General features: G+C 29.9%; 3 long non-coding RNA genes across 3 annotated transcripts in view; 1 reads left to right on the top strand and 2 right to left on the bottom strand.

Annotated features, from left to right (window-relative positions):
- Nucleotides 1–3,349: 3,349 nt before the first annotated feature.
- LOC143254170 (uncharacterized) overlaps nucleotides 3,350–24,599 on the top strand; it is a 101,562-nt gene continuing 80,312 nt past the window's right edge. The window contains exon 1 of the long non-coding RNA XR_013030056.1: nucleotides 3,350–3,415. This is a non-coding gene — a long non-coding RNA (uncharacterized LOC143254170). The remainder of the gene's footprint in view (nucleotides 3,416–24,599) is intronic.
- On the bottom strand, nucleotides 5,864–19,207 carry LOC143254168 (uncharacterized). Its single transcript, XR_013030053.1, has 3 exons — nucleotides 19,178–19,207; nucleotides 8,125–8,532; nucleotides 5,864–5,979 (listed from the first exon to the last, which is right to left on the bottom strand). It is a non-coding gene; the product is annotated as an uncharacterized LOC143254168 (long non-coding RNA).
- On the bottom strand, nucleotides 14,590–16,822 carry LOC143254160 (uncharacterized). The gene is made up of 2 exons (XR_013030043.1): nucleotides 16,653–16,822; nucleotides 14,590–15,942 (listed from the first exon to the last, which is right to left on the bottom strand). It is a non-coding gene; the product is annotated as an uncharacterized LOC143254160 (long non-coding RNA).

Here is a 24,599-nt window from a genome sequence, read left to right as displayed (position 1 = left end):
TGAAACATTTTCTTCAAGTTTAAGCGCTTTTATTGGATTAACTTCGCATATGTAACTTATATTTAGATCAACATAGTTTCGTAATTACAGGTTAAAAAATTAATTATATATAATTTTATTATATTATGGTAGAAATGTATAAGTGTAATATCGTTAAGGTGTTTTTATATTATAACATAATTCTTCTGTTGGTGTCTTAATTATTTCTTCTATCTCTTCTTATTGACGTATAGTTACATATTTTGAATCTATTCTGAGGATAAATTTGTGTTACACTTATTATAAGAATATCAGGGTTAATATCTGTTATTGAGTCTCCCACTCGGAATATGTGATGTTATGTGTTTTTTAGCGATGTCTATGAATAGGTCTATGCTATATTTTGATTGGGTCGGTTTTGTAAATTCTGTAATGAACTCTGTAACAATGTTTTTAATTAAGTTTACTGTTAGATTTGTTTCATTGTTTGTGTTTTCTTCATTGTAAGATTGTTATTTTCTTATTGCTTGTTGTATTTGTGATTTTGTTAAGTTCTTGTAAATTGCTCACTGTTTTGGTTGAAGTTTGTTGTTTCTTTATTAGTGGTTTTGTTTGTGTAGTGTTTTCTTTCAACATTTGTGCATAGGTAAATGGACCTCTAGTTGTGTGTGTTTGTGGTTTTAGGTGTGTTATCTTGTGTTGGTTTTATTGTTTTTATATCATAAATGCGTTGTTTTATCTTTTTATTTGTCGCATCCTTTATAATTTACTGTTTGTGTTTCCCCAGAGTTACAGCAGTTTGGTTCAGCTTGATCTTTTTTACATGTGGTGTTCACCGCCACATCCGCAACACCTCGGTGTTGCTAGACATGCCGCATAAACGTGTTCATATCGTTGGCAATTATAACACTGTGTAACTTCTAATGCTGATGTTTTTAGTGATCATCTTGGAATATTTGGTACCACAAAATGATACCATTATTTATCAGTTTCAAGATGTTGTAATGTTGTTCCATGTAAACTCTTTCTAAATTTGTTGGTTTTTAGTGACCTTGGAGATAATTCTTTCTACTTTAGTGTATGGTATATTTAGTTTATGTAATGCTTGCTCAATATCCTGTTTTGTTATGGAGTGGTGCACCCTACGAATTACTATTGTCTTAGGCTGTAGATTAGTTCCTGGTAGATATATATTCATGTTCCCAAGTGCAAAGGCGTTCTTGGGCCATTCTTTAAATAGTATATTTACGTCAGCAGCTGCTTGACCTCGGACAAGGACACCGCCCCAAGGTAAAGGCTTGACGCTTGCTGTTTGAACACCTGGTTTACATCTGCTAATTTCCGCTGCTAGTTGAAGTTGATTATATGTGCCAGGCACGCCTTCAATAATAGTAAAAAAGTTGGGTGTTTTGTTTTAAGTGGTGTGTTTTTTGGTTGTGTAGTTTCCTTTTGTAATGAATTTCTACTTTTTATTTTAGACACTACTAGAGAAACTCTTGGTTTTCATGTTAGTTCATCGCTTTGTTCTAGCTTTTTCTTCTTTATTAGTTTTTGGGTTATCAACATCCAAGGTTTTGTTTAAGTTAGTAACATCATTCGTATTATTTTTAGTGTAGGAAGGAACTATCTCTACCTCAGTATGAGAAGTTTCTTCTCCTTCAGGAAGGAACTATCTCTACCTCAGTATGAGAAGTTTCTTCTCCTTCATCTTCGTTTTCAGAATTTTCACTTGAACTACTTAACTATTTTTCTTTCTGGTTTTCGTTTTTCTCTTATATTCTTTTTATTGTTTTCTTTATCACATTCCAGAGATGTTAATTTTGCTTTTGCAACATTACAAAGTGCTAGTAACGGGGATTTTTTTCTAAATTCTAAATTAATTCTAGTTTTTGGCCACCAAGCGAAGTTGACTTCTTTGTTTGTTTTTCAGACCACTCGTTATGGATGTTTTTTGGTTTTCCGGAGTCATGGTTGCATTTCACGCTGCAGTGGTCAGCATCGCTTTTTCCTTGGCGACCCGCACTTTCGTCGACCTAGTTGAATCCGTCTCTTTTTTTCTTTTCATTCAACTGGTGCTGTTTCTTACAATATGGGTAATTATTTTTGTCCAAGTGAGTATAGTAATTTACCTTTGCCCAGATAAGTGAAGGTGGTTGTCGCAGGAAAGGTTTTTAAATTTTTCCTACACTATTCCTATAAACTCAAAAGTTGGCAGAAAACTCGTCTATCTCTCAGCTCACACCCGCCAAAAGTCCCCGGCGTTCGACCCGTAAATTAGTGCTGCGGGTTCGAATCGTGGTCGCACCAAACATACTTGCTCTTTTATCCGTGGGAGCGTTATATATGTAAAGGTCAATCCCACTATTCGTTGGTAAAAGAATAACCCAAGAGTTGGCGGAGCGTGGTGATAGTTAGATGCCTTCCCTCTTGTCTTACACTGCTATATAAGGGAAGGGTAGGCTCAGATAGCCCTCGATTAGCTATGCGCGAAATTCAAAAAACAAAAATAAAACAAGCAGTTGAGATGTTAACTCTGATAGTTCCAGTAAGATATAACTGAAAACACATCTTTTACTATCAAAAGCATTATTTGATAAAACAAGACGAAAAATTAAATAGCCAAGGGCACTTCAAAATCTGTAAAGCAGAATTTGAGTAAATTAATCTACAAGACAATTTTTGTGTCCTTTTTTACTACCTATATTTTCTTACACAATTTATACCAGCGGTAGGGAGTGAGTATATTTGATAGAATTTTATTATTATTCATGATTCCTATCAACCTACCTTCAATTAAAATTATTCGGGGAGGATTATACTTAATTAATCTATGATACTTTTGGTACGATCAAGTATACCAATTGTAATTAGCTCTCAAATCGATCAAGAGGTGATGAAGAGTTAGTAGTTTCTACTTAAAATATTAATAAAATAATAATAACTTTGAGCCGTTTTAGAAGCCTCTGTGCTGCAGCTGAAAAAAACAAATGATATGCATATTATAAAATAAACTTGCCACTTTGTTTTTCATGTGGTTTTGATTAAAGTACACATTAAAGAACAGTATCAGAACAAATGAACTACGTTATATGTATATTTCAATTGTAAATACGCCAAGAAGGAAGTGCAGCTTGTTTGTTTTGGAATTTTGCACAAAGCTATCTGTGCTAGCCGTCCCTAATTTAGCAGTGTAAGACTAGAAGGAAGGCAGGTAGTCATCACCACCCACCGACAACTCTTGGGCTACTCTTTTACCAACAAATAGTGGGATTGACCGTAACGTTATCAGGCCCTAACGGCTGGGAGGGCTAGCATATTTAGCGACACGCGGATGCGAACCCACGACACACCTTAACGCGCTTGGCCATGGCGGGCCAGGAAGTGTAGCAGAAATATAACAGAAAATCATAATTACGAAGAATTTTCCAAAATCAAGGCAAGTATTTAATAACAATGACAAACATTAATTTGTTTCATCAGATATAAAAGCAAATAATATTTATTTCAAAAGTGTTCTAGTAAATTGTCATATGTTAATTGCAAATGTTTTGTTACATCACAAGAGTTTTAGAAAAATATTTCACGTTTATTACAAGTACGGATTTATATCATAAATGTTTCAGTTAAATATTGTTGCTCTTTGCTTGCCCTTTAAGAAGAGAAAGTATCTTAGAATTATAGCGTTTTGTGTTACAGTTTAGAACGATAAATTAATTTTTTGCACTAAAAAAAGTTCAGAGAGACTGTATCATTAAATATAATTTCCGATACATTTTATCCCAGTATGGAAATTAAAGTCCAGTCATATTATATGCCGTTATAGTGCGCATAGACACCGTACACCGCAGTACAGAAACGGATTGATTTTGTACCAGTAAAGAATATTCAGATACATTTTATCCCAGTACAGAAAGTTCAGAGATATTGTACGACTATATAAGAAACATGAATTAAGACACACGTTAGTTAGTCTTGCAGACAAAACAAGCTCTACGGTGCGTCCAATAATTATTTCTTATTTACTTAATGTTCTATGTTTCACATTAAAGACAACTGAACAGATAGCTCGATGTGGCTTTGCCATCGTGAAAACTCACATACAACTGAATATAAATAAACTTACCGAACGCTATTTTCTACAGACAGGTACTTGTATCGTAACAATGTTTTCTCAGTTGGCACTCCATGTATGCTTAACAACTCATGTTCTCATTAAATAAGTTCCTTTACCAACTTTATTTTTTCAATTAACAGCTCTTGGAGAATGTATAAATAGATCTCAAATCAATTCAAGTGTTTGATATACTTTACTATTATGTTTCTGAGCATAGGTGCGTACTTCTAATATATATTTCAATTTTTTTTAAGGTTAGTCTCAGTAACTTTATTGATTATAATGTCTATAATATATTTAATTTATAATATGTATAATGTATGTTGTATTAAATGGCTCACTTAAATAGCATTCCGAAAACTATGTTTGACGTATATAAGACTGTCTATATAGAAACATGAATAGAGAGTGGTTATAATACTATTATGATGAACACTTTTACTTGTTCAAAATCTTTAAAGAACTATTTAGAATATGTAACGGTTTACAATGTAATAGATCTAACACTAATGTCTCATGTGGTGTGTAAATCTATCTTATTATGTTTATCAGTTTTTCGTTTAATTCACTTTTTATCATGATTATTCAACACTATTAGTTTGATATCTTGTTTAGAAACAACCTACATTATAAGGGAAATTGTCAACATTATGACTGATAATAAGTGTAAATCTTATTCTCAATCACCTATATTAATCACTCAATTAATTATCAAATTCTGATCCCCATTGGTTGATAAGATCAGAAGCTGCTGAATATAACAAACTGCTTTAATTTTAACAGTTTTGATGAATCTTATTAAACTCGACAATAAATGTGATATTGTTTTCCTATATCACAATAAAACTCTTGAAATGCAGAAAATCTGGAAATATTAACATAAAGTAAAGCCAGTGAGTTCGTTCCTCCATACTGTTTCAAATAACTATTGAAATGGAAAAGACGAAAATATATCAATAAAAATATTTCATGTTGCAACTGGAATTGACAAAAAAGGAGAAATATGTAAATTTAAGTATAGTCTTTCTTAAATGATGTGAAATTATGATTTCATTTGATAAATGCAATTTTCTTATCAAACATTTTCTGGAATATGGCGTCATCTAGTTTTACTCAAGCAGTACATGCCTGTCGATTAATGAGATTTTAAATTAAACTTATGATAAAATCACATCTAATAATGGTTTCTGACTGTATATGTGGTAGAGCATCCATTGTGAACTTTTTTAGACTGACAACCGCTGCTTTCATTTGTTAACATAAAAATAGGTTGTTAGATAACTTAACATCTAATAAAAACTGTATTATGAAAGAGAGCTTTTACTGTATCTAATCTTACTTCATATTCCATAAAAGTACTTGGAGAATTGGTTAATTACCTATCAAAATTTATCACGTGATAGTGTGACCCAATAATATCATTGCATAAGGAGTTTTGAATTTTGTTCCTAAGATCTTTTACAATATTACCTTGAACTAATAACTTGAATTCCATACAAGTTATTTTGCTTTTACAAGTAGATTTTCCATAAGATACGCAGACTTCGAAATTAATATTCATTTTTTTTACTATCACGTAAAAATTATTTACAAATCGGTAACAAAACAAACTCTTACTTAGTTCAATTTATTATTTCCTTTATCACAATGAATATTTTATAGTATTATGTTTCTAAAGAAAAATATCAACTGATCAAAAGAGAATAACATTGATAACAAATGGATATATATCTTTATTCATTTAGAATTTTTTTTGGAAATACTCGTCTCTTATTTTCAAAACTACATGTTGTCGTCTTTCCTTTTCTAAATACATCAGCTTGGTATCGGTTGACTCTATAAAGCCATTGTTTCTTTATTCAGTGTTTATTACGTGCTTTGCTGGCCTGTTCAAAAAAAAAATGAAAACTTTGTATAATTTGATTGTCAACTCTACGAGAATTTCGAAGGTACCGAATAACCAGTTGTACCAGATACATATGTTATAATTGTGTAGAACACCTTTCAAACTTCTTTTGGAACAATTAATGTATAATTGCACTTATACCGTTCATATACTTTGTTCCTAGCAATGCTATTTGTTCATTTAGGAATGTTATTGCAACAAACTAGTGAATGTTTATATGAAAAAAAACGTGAAACAAAATAATAATTCCTTACAACCCAGTTGTAGACAAGGCCACTAACAGAGAAATATTAATTTTTAAACAAATATTTTAGAAGCCTCGTAATATTTTGCTTAATAATAAGAAATGTTATACAGGTTACAGTGAAGTATCAGTTCACACGTGTATAAAACAATGATGATTATATAACAACAATGATTTTATAAAACATTGAAAAAGTTTCCGCTGCTCGTTTTTCGTTTAGTTTAGTCTGTAATTAGTTGATGCTATCAGTTGGCTTATAGATCAAATATCGATAACAAAAATGTGAGTACAGATAAAAGATAAATCTCAGAGTCAAACATTTCACCACGTGGTAATATTTCTTCTAGAACATTTCTTCTTCGAATTGTCAACACTCGAAATATGTTCTACATAAACTAACCTAAGCAAGCATTTCAATATATGTATCGAAAAATGTTCCTGGAACAGGAGAAACACACAGAGAGACAGATTAACGAAAGTTTTCTTTTAAATGTAAATCAAACTTTATTTCTTACTTGATTCAGTTTATTCGTTTGTGTTTTCTATAACCACAAAATAATCAAACTAAATTTCAATGCAATTTTTATTTCAATATTCAGTTTACAATAAGTTCAAGAATATATTTTTGTTGTACTATATAACCTTCTGGTGTTATTTGAATAAAGGTAAGATTTCAGAATATCATTTCTTTTATCGATAATCCGTATCCTAAAAAGTAGTGAAAAAAGAAAACGTGTATGAACTTTCATATCAATAGAATTAAAACCACAGAATTGTCGATGTTGTCATAAGTTATTGTAACAACTTTAATGATTTTTAAAGGATAAGGGAAGTTTATTCGTAGTCACGAGAAACTTTATTGAAATAAAAATTAGTCTTAAGACGTTTGGTATGGATATTAAAACTTTTATTCAGATAGAGTTGGGAACAATGTTTCCACAATCTTAGTTTAACTTCAGGTTAACACATAGCTGCAAACTTTCCCTTTGTTAATCGCAGGATGTTTGTGTTTTAAAAATACTACAAATTATTTTGTTACAGTTGTATTTGGTTTCATATGAACTATTCAATAATCTGTATATATACACACACGTAATTTTTCAATTTATGTATGTTCAATTTACATAAAATGTTTATATAACAGACTTATATATAAATATCTGGGATCTTGTGTGAGATATAACGTATCACACAGGTTATTCAACTTATGAATCTCCAACTCTTTCTTCTCAGTTACATGTAAAGTAGAAGTTAAAATGTTCCAATCTTACCCTTTAATAAAACTGAAAATTTCTTTTCAGTACAAATACAACAATTCTCTCTCATATCCCAACGAATTAGCAATGACTTGAGTGGTTCTATGTGATTACAAATTTCTCATAGCCCAATATGTAGCTTTACTTTAAGAAAACAACTTGAGCTAAGGCCCTCATGTTTCTCATTTCAGAATAATAATTTTTAATGTGTAGAAATTTTAAGCTCTTAGACATTATGCATTATTTAAAAAACAAATTACTTTTCTTAACATTCAGGGAGCAGCATTTTTATAAAATATTCAAAACTTTTAAAAACAGTAAAGTTAACAAAGCAGGTTCTTCCAAAAATTAACAAACTACTGACGATATTGTATGACAGTTATTAAAAGAGCAGAATATTACATAAGTCAAGAATTTTGATAATTTTGGGCTGCACTCTTTCCAATGAGAGTGCAAGCACGTTTGATACGATATGAATTTGAACAGGCGATCTACAGACTCACAAGTCGAGTTTAATGGTCAGTGGTTAAATTCATTAAATTTATTCGAAACGATTTCGTATTTATATTTTGAGATACTCACTTATTTATATTAACTTCAGCATCGAAATTAATTTAGCTCTTACCAATTATCATCCAGCAGTGTGATATTATGCATCCAAATAAAAACTTTCGTTTTTTCTTATTTCACTATCCAATCTTCTTCCTCTTCGATCAGTTCCGAAATCGATTTCTCATTGTCTTGCTGTTCGTGTTTCTCTTCCCAACCCATCTCTTTTGTTAAGGCCACTGTCAAAACCCAAGCCAAAGTTTGGGTCTTTTTCAAACATATTCTTGTATTTTCCATTTCAACTATTAATTACGAATCCTGGTTTATCGGTAAAACCACTTTTATTCATATCTCTGTCAACAGCGCTTCTATTTCCCCTTATATCTTTATGACCATCATAACCATTGTAAATGTTTTCGGTTATTTCGTTTCTGACGTCACTTCTGACAGTGTGGACGATAATAATCAAAAGTAGAAAGAAAACCTGAAAAAATAAACAGCAAAAATCATTTCCCTTATGAAACTATGACCAATAAAAAACAAACAAGCTCCTCGCTTGGTCTGTGAGGAAGTTGTGTAGATCCATAGTTATTTTACAGACACAAACAGATACACAAACACAAATTCGTACAATGTAACTTAGCCTATCGTATAACAATCTCCCCATAAAGCTTTAAGATTTTATTGTAAAATGTTCTTACGCAGAATAGATTACTATAAAACAAATGGCATAAATCGTTTAGCCTAACTTGTATAAATAATTGTACTTGAAATTACAAAAGATTGAATAATATACTAAATCTAGTCAACATAAACGTTATTTTGCTGATGTTGTGACAGATACCATACGAAGAGCATGGTGGGAAATTCGACATAATTCCTCCTGTTTGTTGTTTCATATGAAGGGAACATTTGTCAAAGTACTGTTTTACTGGGAATTCTTTTATACTATAAAAGTACCTTTTTAAGAATTACTTTATCTATTTATATCTTACTTATAATGTCCGTTTGATTAATAGTTTGAATGCGAGAAGAACTAATATCGTACAAGAAATCTTTTTACGTAAGTCGTCGCGTTAGTTTCGATGACAATCGTTCGGGAAACATGACGTAATTTCTAGTGAGAAATCAGGGAACAGCTATCTTATGTTTAGTAACGATCTTACAGGAAATAGTAATTAAGAACTATAATACCTAAGATAAACGATATCTTCTTAAGATTGAAGATTTGTTATTAGATTTAAAGGATATTAAAGATATCTTTCCGATTTATGATCGGACTTCCCAAAAAACGTGGTTTAATAGACGCTGGTCGAAATGCTTTGAAATTATTGTTCGGAAAAGCAACGACAGACGATTTATGTGAAGTAAACCAGAAAATATAACATCAAAGACAAGTATATATAGAAATAGTTATTTTACAGGTGTATAGGGTGGGCGGGTTGGAGAGAAAAACTTTAAAGTCGGTTTTAAGGAATGATTGTATCGATGTATAAAATGATGGCTTTTTCTTTCTTGTTTTTTTTTACCAATTCTGGGTAGCGAGGAAATGATGTCATATTGCCATATTTTTCAGCATTTAACGTTTGAAGAATACATTTTACGCTATTTTAATTTATAAAAAGATACCAACTGAATCCTGGATTATTTTACCAAGTCTAAAACGTTAAACTCTTTATTCAGCTTTAACGTTCTTCACAACTGAATTAAAATTCGTTCTGATGAAACTTCTAAACCTAAAAACCTTATGGTGACGTTACATATTTATTTTCTCTTAATTAAAAGGAAAATTAAATAATTAATCTGTGACGTTTAGGCCTGATATACTTTCTGGTAAGTTTATAAGGGAAAATATCAGTTTGCAACGCCTACACATCAAGAGTGATTTTTTTATATTTTAAAACGATGGCAATGTTTCACACAAACTTACATACACACACGATTAGAACATAACAAGTCTCAATGTGTTTAATTTTCGTTAGGTCTAACTTTCCATTCTACCTTTTTTGTTATATTTTAGAGTGGTCTTCCCTTTTACATTGGTGTTTTTCTAAATTAATGTCACTGTTAAATTAATGTAATGCAAGTATGAGCCACCACAAGCATACTCAAGAGTTTATAGAAAGTACATTAAAAAGGTTGTTATTTGTGATATATTATGAAAAAAATAAACTACATTTTGTATTGTTCTGTTGTCATGAAGAAATTCACTTTCACACGACGTGTGGAATAGATAATTATTTAGAATAAACTTTCTGAAACAAAATGCATAAGTTTCTATCGCAATATGAAAACCCTATTTATAAGATTAAGGAATCAATATAAATACACAACTAAAAGCGACACAATGAAGTTGTGTGATGAATAAAAATTTAACTAAACTAGTTTGTAGTTTCAGTTTATAACTGACTAATAATAAGATGATAAACAACAAAGTATAATGAACTGGTATATTGGGTAAACATGTATTGTGTTCCATCCCGAGGAACTAAAATCACTTCATGCTGCATTTTCTTTACATAATTTATTATTACAATAGCATAATAAGTTTCTTTCTTAACTATTAGTGAATAATAGAAAACCGCGATGGTTTTTTGTCTTAAAATTTTCAAAAGTTATACAGTAATTCTGTTCGCTGAATCCAGAAATGATAACCATTCTTATTCATCACTTTCAGACTTCTAGAAAAATGTTACATGTACTTTTACATAAGTGAATCTTTTTATTGAGATCTGGTCACATTTTGCAATGCGTAAAATGTTGACAACAACTGGCTGTAGATTTTTACATAGTGAGAACTCTATCGATTGTTATAGAACCCATGAGAAATATATCGCTAGTATATAAACGGTTAACAGGCGCCTGACATGTCATTTCTGGATAGTATTTGATTTTGCGTCCCTTATGATACTTTTTTTTCTATTCAGTATTATTTGTTATTCTTTATGGCAGCAACAGGTCGTGTAAATAACCAAAAATATACATATTTATAGTAAATTTCTGATTGTCAATAGAAATGATAATAGGGAGTGGCTTCAACATAAAACATCTGGGAAACAACAGCTTTTCACAAAAGATGAACTTATTGATTTGATGATAGATTAGAGCCTATTAAAAGATTATCCAGGGATTATGGGTTATAGGTTTCAGACTAAGAGCTTACTTTCTCTTGAGACATCACATTACTGGTACAGAAATAATGAGAAACATTTTATACTTTCTTTGCATGAAGGTTCACTGGTTTATTGTAATAATATTGCACAATTAATACCAACACTAGAAGCTGCAGTATATGAGCAGAGTGAGTGGTGATTGTTCATTGATTTCTCCAAAACAAGTTTGAAAGGTATTCTGCACAAAAATAACATCTTCCTATTGCTCATTAGGTTCGTACGAAAATCTTGAACTTCTTTTTAATAAGGTCAACTGCACATACCATCATTAGCTATATTGTGGATACTTAAACGTTCTTTGTATGTTTTAAGGTTGGAAATCAAGTTATAAAGAGTTTTTATATTTCAAGTAAGAACTAAGCAACAGAACATAAAAGTTTAAGCTAACATAAAATAACCCAAACTAACCTGAATTCATGTTTTTTTGTGTGAATGGGACAGGAACGTACGTATTCATCATTGAAAAAAGAACAATGGCTCTACAATATCCTGGTTGATAAATAAAAGATTGGCCACAATACGAAGTTTTAATAATAAAATACGAATATTTCACATAAACAAATCAAGATGAATGATAATTCATATTCGTTTTTCATCAATGTTCTTCTCTTTTCTTTAGTTTATTTATATTTCTCTTGAAAAACATAATAATAAAAGTGTTCATCGTGATAAACGAAATAATAATTTGATCTAACGAAGAATTTCTTTTCTTCCTGTTTTTTAAACAATTTCTACGTTATAGAAAAAAATAAATATTTATTTCTAAGTCTGCGGATATGAATCAAACAATTTTATTCTTAATTTTGATCTTATCATTTAATGTGGATCAGAATTTGATAATTAATCCAGTGATTAATGTAGCTAATTAAAAATAAGATTACCACTTATTATCAACCGTAATATTGAAAATATCACATAAGATCTTTGTAATTTACAAACCAAGATATCAAGCTAATAATTCTATATACATGAAACATCCATTGTTGACAACGGTTTCTTTTCAGACCAGTTTATAAACGATAAACACAGTTTGCAGAATACTATTTACGTAAGACATTTGCTACAATATACATTATAGATATTATAAATCATATATATTACTGACATTATAATCAATAAGTTAGTGAAACTAACCTTTAAAGAACAACAAAATATACTTTATGAAGAATGTACAAATGACTTGGAAACAAAATTGTGTATTAAACATTTGCAATGATTCCAGTTATGTTTATATAACCTTAAACAGCTGTTAATTGAAACTATAACGTGCATAAAAATGATTATTTAATGTGAATTCGAGTTGTTAATCACACATGATACACCAACTGGAAAAACGTTGTTATAAAATAAGTTCCTGTCATTGAAAAGTAGCCTAAACTAAACTCACATAACATGACGTAACTGTATCTAACCTAAACACAAAAGGAAAGTTTTAGTATGATAGAAAAATTAATAATAATAAATTGATAAAAAAATAAATTTTGCACATAAAATAATTCAGATTGTAATGGAGGGTAACAAATAATTATGTAATCTACTTTTGGACGAACTGACGATATAAATACCATAAACATTATTTGTCAGGATGTCGGACTATGAAAGTACATCAGTATCAAAATCAAACGAAAAACATTACTATAAAATTTATGGCGTTGGTTAATATACCTTTGTAAATACATCTGAAGAAAAAGCAAAATATTGAGTACAACTTTTGTTTGATTAAAACCAATGAGTAGAAAGTTACATCATAGCAGTTTCGTTACTCACAGCTATGACCTTAAGAATAATTGCGTCATATCACTCCACAATCTAAATACGTAAACATGAAGAACACTTTTAACATAATCAACTAACTTACAGCAGATATCAACGACTTTTACCTTAACGCAATCTAATGAACATGAGGGCAGTGAAAAGTGTTCTACAGTTTATTCTATAACTTAATTATCTGTTAAATCCTTACCCCCTACAAAATGGCGTGTGAAATTTTCGTCAATGAGTTGTTGATGTACGTAGACCCAAAAATGACTTTTGTAGAGTTAATATTAGCTCCAGTGAAGAAATGCTTTTCACAATATGTTAAGCTAAACGCGAAGTCGAAATTAGAATTAAATAGACAATATAGGCTGTGTATAAACATTGTTGTATATGTTATATATATGTATGTGTGATTATAAGACACTTGTCTTTATATGTTTTAATTGTAGACATTCTGCAGTTTTAATACTATCATTATTCTATGGATGATAGGAAATATGGCGGCAGAGAACGTGAGAATTGTACCGGTGAAAACTAAGAATGATATGATTTTTATTAAACACGAAGCTTTTGTATTATCAGGAGATAAGTGGATAATTCTTGAAAATAAACCGTTTCCACAGTATGTTCGATGAATAGTTTGAATTGGAGAAGTACTAATATTGTTCGAGAAATCTTTTTACGTCAGTAGTCCTGTTCGTGCGATGACAATGGCTCGGAAAGTGTAACGTTATTTCATATTACAAATCAGAGAACAGCGATCTTACATTCGGTATAGATCTTACAGGAAGAATTAATTAAGAACTACAAACCCTGGCTGAACGATATCTTGTTGAAATAGAAGATTTGTTATTAGGTTTACACGATATTAAAACAGCGTTTCGATTTCGGATCGGTTCCACAGAAACTTGTTTTAATAGACTTAGATGGAAATGTTTTGAAATTTTTGTTCGGAAAATCATCCAAAGACGATTCACTTGAATTAAACCAGAAAATATGACAAGAAAAACAAGTATCTATAGAAATGGTTAATTTAATAGGTGAAAAGGCAACTATAATGCGATCATTAAACAAGACACATGAATTACATTATCAGGAAATTAAAAAATAGTCCCAAGCACTTGTAAACATTACAACCACTTTGACACATACCAAAATTAAACTGTCTGAAATTCAAAAAGCAGGAACTAAAATTTTAGTTTTCAAGTTTTTAATTCAGAATAACTAAAAACAATTATCATTTAGAATTGGAAATATTGGGGCTGAATTATCTGAGTTTGTACAAGTATTGTATGTAGCTGCAGACAGAAAGTTGAGTTCATACTTTATATGTCCAACTAAATGAGAAAAAGTATCAGATGTAATTTATAATTCCTACATATAAATCAGAGATTTACATGTATTATATACATGGGCTGATGTAAACACAGCATCAATAAAGGATACACTGTGAGTGTGTTTTGTGATACCTTCAAAATCAACACATAGAATGATCAAATTATAGTACATTATGTCCTTAACCTTAACTTTAATTCATTCGTTAGCTGTAACTGTAGGAACGACGGTTTATTGTTCTCTGTTTTCTATTTTGAAAAAAAAATCAAACTAAGTTTCAATACAAAGTTTATTTATATCAAAATTCAGTTTACAGTAATTTCAAGTATATATTTTTCTTGCACTATATAACCTACGTGTTGTTAATTCAATGAATGTGAGATTTCAAAACATCATTTCTATCGGCAATAATGAACATCATAAGAAGCTGTAAAAAAAACATATATAAAGTTTTATATAAGTTGAATTAAAAGGAAAAAATTGTCGATGTTCTTATAAGAAAGTTATTTAACTATCTTTTATCATTTTTAAAGAATTGGGGAATTTATTCATGGTGAAGTGAAACCAAATTGAAAAACAATGTATCTCAAGACGTTTAGTATGGGTATTAAAACTTTTACTAGTAGACAACAACGTTTCCTCCTTCTTATGTCATTTTCATGATTACAAAGAGTTGCATAGTTTCTCTTTGTTAACCTGACGAAATTTATATTTTAAGACAACTGTACATGGTTTCAATATGCACTGTACATTTATATATATATCTAAATAGATAATTTTTCCATTTATATAAGTTTAATTTTTATTAAATGTTCTACAACAGACGTATATATATATACCAGTGGGATATTTTGTAACGAAAAATATATCACACACGCTTTTCCAATTATGTATCTCTTCCTATTTTTTACAGCTAATTCCAAAGAAGGAGTTCAAATGTTCCATTCTTACCCTTTAATAAAACTGAAGATCACTTACGCTGCACAAACACAGTAGTCTTCTATCTTCTCCCAACGACTTATCGATGACTTTAGTGACTTAAATCCCTAATATCAAGGGTAGGGTATGTAAGATAAATAAAATTTATATAGCCCTGTAGCTTTCCATTAAATAATCAAAATGACCTGAGGCCCTTATTCTTTTCATATCAATCCCAATACGTTTCTTAATGTGTATAAATTTTAAACCCTTAGACATTACACATTACTTAGAAAATCATTGTAGCAAATTCTTTAATTATTCAAAACTTTTAAAAACAATAAAGTTTACACAGCAGCTTCTTCCAAAAAATAACAAACCAGTGACGAATAGTTACTAAAAGACCAGACTATGCATTCTCAAGTCATGTGATATAATATTCGCATTATTAAATAAAACATTATACAAGTTACGAATTTTGAAACTGTTGAGCTACACTTTCACCAATGGTAGGGCAAGCATGTTTTGTAGGAAAGGGATTTGAACAAGCAGTCTCCAGATACACTGTGTCTGTAATAAGCGCTCCTATCTCCCACTATATCTCCATGACCACCATAACCTTTATGGATGTTTCGGGTTAATTCGTTATTTCCGTTTATAGCGTAACTTGTTACAATGTAAACTGGAGTAATCAAAAGCACAATGAAAATCTGAAATAAAAATAAATATTAAAATTCAAATTTTTATGAAACTCTGACCATTAAACAAAACAAGCTACTTGCTTCGACTGGGAAGAAATTGTGTGGATCCAAAATTACTTCACAGAGAGAAACTGATACACAAACACATACAAATAGTACGAGGTAAATTAGCTTATTGTATAACATTTCCCCTCATAGCTTTAAGATGTTATTGTGAAATAGTCTTAGATAGAACATATTAAGTATAAAATAAATGGCATTATTGATCTTTAGTCTAAATCGTTTAGCTTAACTTACATTAATATTTTTTGTAATAGATATTAATAATGATTGATTAGATTGGCAAACATAAACGTTATTTTATTGGTGTTGTGACAGATACCACCCGAAAAGATTGGTGAGAAATTCAACATAATTCTTCCAGTTGGTTGTTTTATATGATGAGAACATTTGCCAAAGTGCTATTTTGTTTGGAATTCTTTTAAAATAAATTTAAATACCTTTCTAAGAATTACGTTATCAATATATATTTCACTAACAATGTAATGAGATCAGGTCTCTTACGAACAGAAATTAATTTTGCTCTATTTATCTCACATTATTCTGCCACTTCTCTTACTGGGATAATACCAAGCGCCTAATACAACTATTTGTCTCCGGTGAGCTGTGATAGAGTTTAACCGATAATTAATTCACAAAATAAACTGTAAAACACTTACCACTGGCTTCATCTTCATTAGACAGCAATAAATTGAAATACGTTGATATCAGCTGCAAGATAGTTGGTTATGTTAACAGTGTTATTCAAATTTACGAATTTATTTAATGTGTTGTAATGACGCAATCGCAGTGAAGGCCATAGCTCTGAGTAACGAAACTGTTATAACCCAGATTACTACTTACTGATTTTAAATTATACAAAGGTCGTACTTTATAATTGGTTATCTTCTACAGATGTATTGATAAAATAATTTAAACCACAAATCAACGTTCTAAACTTTATACAAATGTTTTAATTTTCTTTTTGATACTGATGTACATTCAAAGTCCGATATCATGCTGAATAAGCCTTTGGTGTTTATATCGCTAGTTTGACAAAAATTAAAATACAAAGTTATTTCTCTTTTTCAAAATTTGAATTATTGTATGTGAAAACTTTAATTTGTTTATTATTTTATACATTATTATTATTTATTTCATTGTCACGCTCCAAACGAGTTTAGGTCAGGTACAGTTACGTTATATTATGTGAAACTTTATAACTGAGTTTATTTAAGGCTATTTAGGTGAAAATTAAGCATTTTATTTAAACTATACGTTCTACGTTGCGTCAAATAATTATTTCTTATTGACATATTATTCTATGTTTTACAGAACAGACAACTGAATATTCGAAAGACTCAGCAGAGAGACCGATGTGGCTTTACTATAATAAAAACAGAAACACAACAGTATATAAATAAGCTTTCCGAACGCTAATTTTTATTGTCAGATACTTATTTAATAACAATTGTTTCACAGTTGGTATAGTATGTATGATTAACAACTCATGTTCTCATTAGATACGTTTCTCTATCCGCATATTTTATCAATCAACAACTGTTTACGAATGTATAAACAGATCTAAAATTAATGCAAATATATACTTTACTTTACAGACTTGTGTCCGACTCACTGGAACGTGCTTCGTATGGTATGTTCTATTTTTCTTATAAGGTTAGTCACACTTTCTTTATTGATTATAATGTCTGTAATATATTTAATTTATAATGTTTACAAGTTATTTTGTATCGAAAGGATTTTGTAAAGAGTATTCTGCAATTTATGTTTGTCGTAAAAAATCCGGTTTTAAAGGAAACACGTTGTCAGCAAAAGATATTACATACATATAGAGTGTATTATTACACTAGTATAGAATTTTGTTTTATTTGTTGAAAATCCCTAAGGAAATGTATAAAAATGAAAAGGTTAAAATGTAATAAGTTTAAAACATATGTCTAGCATCAAGTATAAATGTGTTTTATAATGTTTATCAGTTTTCATTTTATAAACATTTTAATGAGGGTTTTGTACATTATTAGCTTGATATCTTCTTTAGAAATAACATAAATCTTATAACATATTGTCTATATTACGGCTTATAATAAGTAGAAATCTTATTCTCAATTAGCTATTTTAATCCCTAAATTTTTTATCAAATTATTATTCTTATTGGTTCATTAGCTCAGAAGCGAGTGTATTAATATATACACTTTGATTTTTAACAGTTTTGATGAATCTTTTTAAACTGGACAATAACATGTCATACTGTTTTACTATATCACAGTAAAACTGTAACCATGCAGGATTTATTGAAGTGTTAACGTAAAGTAAAGCCGTAGAGCTCGTTCTGCAACACTGTTTCAGTTCATTATTGAAAAGGAAATGACGAATATATATCAACAGTAATATTTTATGTTTGGACTGGAATTGCTAAATGTGAGAAATCTATAAATTTAGGTTTTTGTGTTTTTTTTAATGTTCTGAAACCATGATTTCATTTGATAAATGAATAATTCCTGTCAAACATTGACTGGAATATAATGAAATCTATAAATTTAAGTTTTTGTGTTTTTTTTTAATGTTCTGAAACCATGATTTCATTTGATAAATGAATAATTCCTGTCAAACATTGTCTGGAATATAGTGCCATCTAGTGTGATTCAAAGAGTTTTAGAAAAATTTTTTGCATATTTGTCTGAGATTTTATGTTAAGATTATGATAAAATCACATCTAATAAAGATTTCTGACTGTAGATGATGGTAAAGCACCAACAGTGAATTTAATTAGTCTTACCGCCACTTCTTCAATTTCTTAAAATAAAAATAATGGCAAGATACCATGGTATCTTATAAAATAACTGTATTATCAAAAAAAGCTTCGACTCTCACCAATCCTGCTTAATTCCAATTAAATATTAAAATTCATCTGTTAGTGTCACGTGAGTGTGTAAAACAACAGTTTATGATTTAGATTTCAGATTAGTGAACAAAATATAGATGAGTTAATAAATAACTTGCTGCCTGATCAAAAAGAGGAAACGATTGCTGAAGCATTTGTAAATAACATAATAGCGAGACACGGTGTAACCCAGTACTTAATAACGGATAGAGATGGTAACTTCATTTCTACGTTAGAAAATTACATTTATCAATTATTAGATGTCCAGAAAGCTGTAACAACTGCTTTTAATCCAGATGCTACCGTATTAGTAGAAATATTCAACAGAACTTTACTAAACATGATCTCTCAATACTGTGAGAAAGATCAGAAAACTGGGGAAGAGCTGGTTCATTTATTACAAAAGTGATGAAAATGAGTCTACTCTGAAAAGTTCGTTCTTTACATTACATGGTAGAGATATACTGATCCCTATACAAGAAATATTAACCCCAAAAATATTTTATCATGTAGTAGATTACGATTAAAAGTCTGAGCTATTTCAGAGAATGCAATTAACCTTTCAGTTACCTAATAAACATTTAACACAACCTTCTAATCATGGAGAGAAACAAACGAATAAAAAGGCAAAACTAATGATAAAGAGTTAATGTTAGCTCTAGTGAAGAAACACGTGGTGTGCTAGAAACTTTTAATATTGTGATAAGCCATATGGAAGTTGAAATTAGAAATAAGTAGACAATATAAGATATGTCTATACATTGTTGTATATGTTATACATATGTGTGTGGTTATAAGACACTTGTCTTTATATGTTTTAGTAGTAAACATATCTGTAGTTTTACTTCTGTCATTTTTCTATAGATGATTGGAAACATAGCGGCACAGAACGAGAGTATGACGGGTATGATTTTTATTGAAGAAGGAAATTTTGTGTTATAAGGAGATAAGAGGATATTTTTCGAAGATGTATGATTTTTACAGTATGTTCGATTAATAGTTTGATCACGAGAAGAATTAATATCGTTGGGAAATATTTTATGTAATCGTGTTAATTTCGATGAGAGCATTTTGGAAAATATGACGTTATTTCACATGACCAATCAGGTAATAGCTATATAATGCTTAGTGAGGATCTTACAGGAAGGATTAACTAAGAACTATGAGGCCTTAGACGATATCTTTTTAAGATAGAAGATTTTTATTAGAATTAGAGATATTAAAAATAGCATTTTGATTTCCTATCGGAACCCACAAAAACGTGTTTTAATGGACAGATGGAAATGTTTTGAAACTGTTCGTTGGCTCTAACTGTGGAAATGATAGATGAAGATATGCTGAAATGTATTGAAGGTCTCATTAGAGTATGTGACCCTGAATTGTGTAAAAATATAATAATTTTATTTTCACAAAATTAAGACACAAGGAACTTCGTTATTTTATATGTAAAAGATGAACTCTTCTTATTGATATTAAATTAAACATAAATCGGTTTGATTATCGAACTGAGGTAATCAAATTGATGAATAGTTGATATCTTGTATTGGCTAGAACTTGTTCTGCTCACAGCCAATGAATTATATTATTCTATAGTTTTAGAAGTGAAACTAAATATACATGAAGTGCGATAAGAACAAGAGTACCCGACTGGCAAGAACTATTGTCTACAAACAAGTTACAGATAATTCAGAATATAATTGTAGATTCAAACTTCATTGAGCTGTCAAACATGCAAGATGAAATCTGAAACTTCATCTTTTCGAGAGCTGGGTAAAGTATCAAGGAATTCCATCAACATGTAGACGACGTAAAATCTACAGCCGAAGGAAGTAACTGAGAAAACTGTAAATTGACTGATTCAGTAATGAAAACATTAGGTTTTTCATAGTAATACTAGTAAATGGTGTGAGATATACAAAACGTGAAAGACTTACTTTAATGATATGTTGTATTTAGATGAGCTGTTTAAATTCAAGAATAACACCAAATCAGGCCCGGGCAACAACAAAAGGTTGTCTTTCTCAAAGAGCACTGAAGTGGTTGAATTATGTGACGAAAACCCATCTGATTTTAATGTAGAGTGATTTTAATAACTACACGTTATTATTAAATTCGTAATTAATTGGTTAGGTTAGGTAATCGTAAGTTAAACATACAGATAACATTTTAATAGAATTAATTAATATATATGTATGTTTGAGAATCTAAGAATGAAAAGTTTGAGAAAAAATATAGAAGGACAAGATTAATTAGCCAGAGACGATAACAAAAAAAGTTTTGAAATATTACCTGAAAAACAATCAATGACAGATAAAAGAAAACCCACATTACGATAATGTTATTCAAGTAGAATAAAACGTAAGCGGAGAAATGTTAAATGAGAAATTGAAGTGCGTGTAAAACAGTGAAGTGCACGAGTGATTACAACGTTCCACTCCTTGAAGAAATTTCTTGTATGAGTTCAAAGAGAAGACCAGGAGAGAACTAATAGTGAAATGAGGACTAATGAGGACACGTCTTGATTGCTGAAGAAACACAACAGAAAACTCTATTAACAAAATTGGAGAAAACAAAACCAAATTTGAGAATAAATTATAAATAATTTGGGATTTATATAATGTGATTAGTGAACAAAATAAAGATGATTAAATAAACAACTTACAGGGAAAAGATACAGAGTACGGGTAAGACTCATATATCTTATGTAAAGAACTGATAATGATAAGTTTTTACAGATAGTCGTACCACATAATCTAAAGACGAAGGTTAGGAAAACATATCATTATACAACTTTTGTAGCACATTTAGCTTTTGCATAAACATACATGAGAATAAATAGACGGTTATTTTAACTAAATATGCGCTAGGATATTAAAGATTATTTTGATTCAGGCATGGAATATCAAAAACGAAAGACACGACCACACTTTAGAAACGTTGCATTACAACAAGTTCCAAGTTTATCAGTACCATTTCAGATTGTGGCAATGAACATTTTAGGTCCATTACCTACTTCATACACAGAAAATAAATACGTGTTAGTAGCCGCACAGAAGTGAAGTAGATGTCCAGAGCCAGTATGCTTGCCTAATCAAAAAACGGAAATGATTGCTGAACATTTGTAAATAACATAGTAGCTAGATACAGTGTACCCAATACATAGTAACGGATAGGAATATTAACTTCGTTTCCAAGTTACTAAAAGACATTTGTCAGTTTTTAATTGCCCATAAAACAGAAACAACTGCTTTTGATCAAGCTGCTATCGTATTAGTAGAATGTTTCAGTGGAATATGATCTCTCATTACTACTAGAAATATCAGAAAACTTGGGATGCGCTGGTTCATTTATTACTTAAGTGATGAAAATGAGTCTACTCTGCAAAGTCCTTTCACAAATAGCAGAGATGTACTGCTGCCTATGCAAGAGATAATGTCTCCTAAAATATTTAATCATGCAGTAGATTATGATTACAACACTAGGCTATAAGAAAGAATGTACTTTATATCAGAGTTGACTGATAAACATTTAACAAAAGCTGCTTAATGTAGTGAGGAACAAGAATATAAAAAACTAATGTTGTGAAATTACGAGATAAACTATTATTATATACGCCTATTGTTAAGAAATGAGTTACTAATAAACAAGTAAAACCATGGAGAGGCCCTTTTAAAGTCCTTAAACAAACAAGTCTAATCTATTTTGAGATTCAAGTACTTCATAGAAAAGAAAACAGTTCGTAGATGTTAATAGATTAAACAAACTGAAGGAAAGGAAACAATATCAGTACGAATATATGACTGATGAAAACCAGAAAACTAAAAAAGAAGTATTGGAGTCGAATCTGATGATTACAAAAAAGAAGATTTATCTTATCATGATGAAGACTTTAATACCATTAGGTGATCGTAGTGTTGGCATAGATGACCCTACGTATAGCGTGTCTAGCGACGTCAACGTCTCCTTTTCCCCAGGAACGTGTAGAACGACGTAAGCTGATACTGTTACACTTGATTATAACCTTATAACACGAGGTCCTCTTCCAATTCAACCACAATAATCGTTACTCCTACAAAAAGACGAGTGAAATTCCATCCACAAGTAGCTGTACCGAGACCGAAAAATTATACAAGTGTAGTGGTAATTAGACTATTAAAGTCACTATTAAAGCTTTACTCCCTTCCACAGTCAGATATCATTATCAGATGGAATTTTATCATCATCTTAAATTAAAATCTCATTCCTGGACAGGAACACAGCGAAAAAAAATTCTTTATCTCCTTTTATAGTGTGTGACTTTCAATAGATAGCGCTATATTCTTGGAGGGCAACTTTCCTTTTCGAATTGAAATTATGGTTTAAGTAAATTTAAAAACACATAACTTAAGTTTACAGATTTCTCCGTTTTTGGAAATTCCATTCCCAACATATAATATTTTTTACCAACGGGGATCTGAATTTGATAATTAATAAAGTGATTAATATAACTAATTGAGAATAATATTTATACTTATTACAAGCCGTAATACTGAAAATATCACACAAGATCTTTGTTATTTCAAAACAAGATATAAGGCTAATAATATTTATAAAAAGTGAATAAAATTAAAATTTAATGAACATTATAACACATTTATACTTCACATGAAACATTTGTGTTAGACTTGTTACATTGTTTACCTTTATATTTTTTATTTAGTTTTTTAGAAATTTTCAATAAGCAGCATAATTTATAATAATAGTATTAACACTACACAATACATATGTGATATCTATTGCTGACTACGTGTTTCTTTTAAGACCGGTTTATATACAATAAACATAGTTTGTGGAATACTACTTACGTAAGCCATTTGATACAACATACATTATACATATTATAAATTAAATATATTAAAGACATTATAATGAGTAAAATTAGTGAAACTAACATTAAAAGAACAACAGAGCATACTTTACGAAGCACGTATGAATGAATTGAAAACAAGAGAGTAAAGTATATTAAACATTTGTAATGATTTCAGATCTGTTTATATAATCTTAAAACAGTTCTTAATTGAAACTTTAACGTGCATAAAAATCGTATTTAATTAGAACATTAGTTGTTAATTATATATGCTATACCAACTAAACAAAATATGTTATAAAATAAGTTCCTGTCAATAAAGCGTTCGGAAAATTTATTTATATTCATTTGTAAACTTTTCACTTAAAGTAGTTTAACCTAAACTATGAAGGAAACTTTCGCATAACATAACGTAACTGTACCTAATTTAAACTCAAAAGGAACGTTTCAGTATGACAGATAAATAAATAATAATAAAGTGATATAATAGAAAACAAATAATTCAGATATTGATGAAGAGAAACAAAAACTCTGTAATTTATTTTATTATGAACTGACGATATAAACACCATTATGATTATTTCGCATGATGACGGACTTTGAAAATACATCAGTATCAGAAAGAAATTAAAAACATTGCTAAAAAATTTATGACGTTGATTTATATTCGTTTGCCAATACATCTGAAGAAAAAGTTAATTATGGAGTACAACGTTTGTTTGATTAAAAAACAATTAGTAGAAAGTTTCTTCATAGCAGTTTCGTAACTCATATCTATGGCCTTAAGTGTGATTGTGTCATATCACCACATTATGTAAACACGAAGAGTAGAAAAATAATTTAACACAACCAACTAACTAACAGCTGATATCAACGTAT

Source organism: Tachypleus tridentatus, chromosome 6 (assembly GCF_004210375.1).
Source record: "Tachypleus tridentatus isolate NWPU-2018 chromosome 6, ASM421037v1, whole genome shotgun sequence".
Lineage (NCBI taxonomy): Eukaryota > Metazoa > Arthropoda > Merostomata > Xiphosura > Limulidae > Tachypleus > Tachypleus tridentatus.
Note: the sequence above shows the minus strand (reverse complement) of the source record. Positions and strands in the feature narration are given on the sequence as shown.